Raw genomic sequence first — 3,937 nt, 5'->3', positions numbered from 1 at the left:
CTGAGGGATGCGAGGACTACATCCGCACTGTGAGACCGACATCTCCTGGCTGGGACGCCCAGGGGATGTAAGGACATTGTCAAACTGGTCAGTGCTGTCTGTGAGGTGGCAGGCCTCGACGAAGGGAAGGCAATGCCAGGGCCCGGCACTCAGCAGAGAGTGCTGGTCAGACTAACATAAAGTGGCCGTGGTTTGCACGGTGAAGCAGGTATTGTCAACCACGGCGGAAACTGCCTGCAGGTCACAAGAGGGGATGGATTTCCCTAGTGGGAAAGGAGGTCTCTTGCCATTACAAACGCTCGAAAAACCTTGCCAACCGAAGGAAACTGACGATGCTTGGACGTTGTCAGAGGGACTGAAAGTGCCTGGTTTATAAGTGCTGTGTCAACAGAGGGGAACTCTGGCCATTGCACAAGCTGTAAAGGTGTTTTCAGACTGATGGGAGGTGTTTGTGGATGACACCGCTTATAGAGATACTATCGGGCCGAGAATGGCACTGTCTGTTATTCACTGCAAGTACATCTCGGCCCCGGGAGTCAAAGCAGGGTTCTACTGCAGTGAGGTAAAAATGCTCACTTCTGGAGACGGCGCCTTCCTCCTTCAGACCACGTTTCTTTCTTTCTTTAAAATACCAGAATTAGAAACACCTGCTCACAATATTAGACCAGGCCAGCCTGGAACCGATTTCCGACAAAAAATTGTGGATGGATAACTGCGAATAAAGGTGATTTTTTTTTTCATCCACAGAATCCAGTGACAGTGTAGACCATGCCAGCTTCGATCCTGTCCATTTCATGCCGCTCAGACTCCTTTGGCGAAAAACATCCCAGTATCCACAGCTATCCAAATATAATTCTGAACCTCAGACTGACAGGAATTGAATATTCATTACGAGAGACGCAGACAGGTCTTCGGCTGAGAAGGGGGATTCTTTTTTAGTTACTTGCAATTTGGAGACACTATCAGCAGGGCCACTCGAATTATGTGGCGGGGAGCACCAAATTATACTGCAGGGTTAACTAAATTATGTGGCAAGAAAAGGTTAACTATGCGACATAATGCAGCACATTTTTGATAGCATACCATCATGATTTTGTAATTTTTACACCTGGTAATACATTCTGGGGATAGATTTTCACCTCATTAGTACCAGTTTAACAACCAAATATAGAACTAAGCAGCTGAAAGATGACCAGTTAACCTTTTTGTAAAGTGCTTTCCACTGTGGACAAATGTCACTTTATTTTAGAACACTTTTTATTCAATTTGGCATAGGTTTCATCATGAAAGAGAAACAAAGCAATAACTGTACATCTATGGTGATTTTCTCCCCAATCAAAGGTTGTATAACAAAACCACGCATGCCTAAACCACGCAGTCTTTACAGCAACCGCGTCTTTACCACGCATGCCTTTACCAATCATGCCTTTGCAACACATTTTCTTGTAAATGGCATATGTGGAGAGGTGTGGCTCACTGGTTAGAGGCGGCAGACCTGTAAGCAGAGAACGGCCCGGGACCAGGGTTCAATTCCCGAAGCGGCAGGGTCTTGGACCAGGGTCAACGGACTCGATAATTCTCGCCTCAGTGCCTACTCTAACCAGGGAACACACTCGGTAACTCTGGGCATTAAGCTTGCCTCATCTCTAGAACGGCCCCCCACAGACGCCAGGGATGCCTGGTCTCACCCTGGAGATACCCAGAAAGGGAGCATCTCACAGGGAAAACCAGGACGGGTTCCCCAGCGGTCTACAGCGCCAGGACACTCGGGTGGAGTAACAGTGCGCTTTACAAGTATCCCACATTTACATTTACATTTATGTAGTAAAGATCCGTCCCCAGTCGCCCCAGCCCGGAGCCCTAAAATTCGGCCCAACTTACCAAGCTGTGTCCCGGTCCTTCTCCCTGCTGCGATCATTCCGGTTCCTCTCCCCGCCCATCTGCTCAGACAGCTAGAACACCAACTACCTAAGGCACGCATTCACGTGTTTAAGGCATATGCATAGTTAAGGCACGCGTTAGCAGTGTGTCAGTGTGCAGGGTCAGCAGTGTGTGAGTATGCAGGGTGAGCAGAGTGTGAGTATGCAGGGTGAGCAGAGTGTGAGTATGCAGGGTGAGCAGTGTGTGAGTATGCAGGGTGATCAGTATGCGAGTATACAGGGTGATCAGTATGTGGGTGTCCAGGGCCAGCAGTGTGTGAGTGTGCAGGGCGAGCAGAGTGTGAGTATGCAGGGTGAGCAGAGTGCGAGTATGCAGGGTGAGCAGAGTGTGAGTTTGCAGGGTGAGCAGAGTGTGAGTATGCAGGGTGAGCAGAGTGTGAGTATGCAGGGTGAGCAGAGTGTGAGTATGCAGGGTGATCAGTATGTAAGTATGCAGGGTGATCAGTATGTGGGTGTCCAGGGCCAGGAGTGTGTGAGCATGCAGGGTGAGCAGTACGTTGGTGTCCAGGGCCGGCAGTGTGTCAGTGTGCAGGGTCAGCAGTGTGTGAGTATGCAGGGTGAGCAGTGTTTGAGTATGCAGGGTGATCAGTATACGAGTATACAGGGTGATCAGTATACGGGTGTCCAGGGCCAGCAGTGTGTCAGTGTGCAGGGTCAGCAGTGTGTGAGTATGCAGGGTGAGCAGAGTGCGAGTATGCAGGGTGAGCAGAGTGCGAGTATGCAGGGTGAGCAGAGTGCGAGTATGCAGGGTGAGCAGAGTGCGAGTATGCAGGGTGAGCAGAGTGCGAGTATGCAGGGTGAGCAGAGTGCGAGTATGCAGGGTGAGCAGAGTGCGAGTATGCAGGGTGAGCAGAGTGCGAGTATGCAGGGTGAGCAGAGTGCGAGTATGCAGGGTGAGCAGAGTGTGAGTATGCAGGGTGAGCAGAGTGTGAGTATGCAGGGTGAGCAGAGTGTGAGTATGCAGGGTGATCAGTATGTAAGTATGCAGGGTGATCAGTATGTAGGTGTCCAGGGCCAGGAGTGTGTGTGTGTGCAGGGTCAGCAGTGTGTGAGCATGCAGGGTGAGCAGTACGTTGGTGTCCAGGGCCAGCAGTGTGTCAGTGTGCAGGGTCAGCAGTGTGTGAGTATGCAGGGTGAGCAGTACGTTGGTGTCCAGCGCCAGCAGTGTGTGAGTGTGCAGGGTGAGCAGTGTGTGACTTTGCAGGGTGAGCAGTGTGTGAGCGTGCAGGGTGAGCAGTATGCAGGGTTAACAGTGTGTGAGTGTGTAGGGTGAGCAGTGTGTGAGTGTGTAGGGTGAGCAGTGTGTGCGTGTGTAGGTTAAGCAGTGTGTGACTGTGCAGGGTGAGCAGTGTTTGAGTATGCAGGGTAATCACTATGTGAGTATTCACACACACCACCAGCCGTCACTGCAAGCTTTCACCAGGCGCACACACACACCATTAACCATCAGTGCACACTTTCACCAGGCATACACACACCACCAGCCGTCAGTGCACGCTTTCACCAGGCACACAGAGTAGTGAGTGCAGAGTAGTGAGTAGAGTAGTGAGTAGTGAGTAGTGAGTGCAGAGTAGTGAGTAGTGAGTGCAGAGTAGTGAGTAGTGAGTGCAGAGTAGTGAGTAGTGAGTGCAGAGTAGTGAGTAGAGTAGTGAGTAGAGTAGATTAGTGAGTAGTGAGTGCAGAGTAGTGAGTAGTGAGTAGTGAGTAGAGTAGTGAGTAGAGTAGTGAGTAGTGAGTGCAGAGTAGTGAGTAGTGAGTGCAGAGTAGTGAGTAGTGAGTGCAGAGTAGTGAGTAGTGAGTGCAGAGTAGTGAGTAGTGAGTAGAGTAGTGAGTAGTGAGTAGAGTAGTGAGTAGAGTAGTGAGGTGAGTAGAGTAGTGAGGTGACTAAAGTAGTGAGTGCAGAGTAGTGAGTAGAGAAGTGAGTAGTGAGTTGAGTAGTGAGTTGAGTAGTGAGTAGAGTAGTGAGTAGAGTAGTGAGTAGTGAGTGCAGAGTAGTG

The sequence above is a fragment of the Lissotriton helveticus genome, chromosome 8 (genome assembly GCF_964261635.1).
Source record: "Lissotriton helveticus chromosome 8, aLisHel1.1, whole genome shotgun sequence".
NCBI lineage: Eukaryota > Metazoa > Chordata > Amphibia > Caudata > Salamandridae > Lissotriton > Lissotriton helveticus.
The sequence above is the reverse complement of the archived record's forward strand: the minus strand, read 5'-3'. Positions refer to the sequence as shown.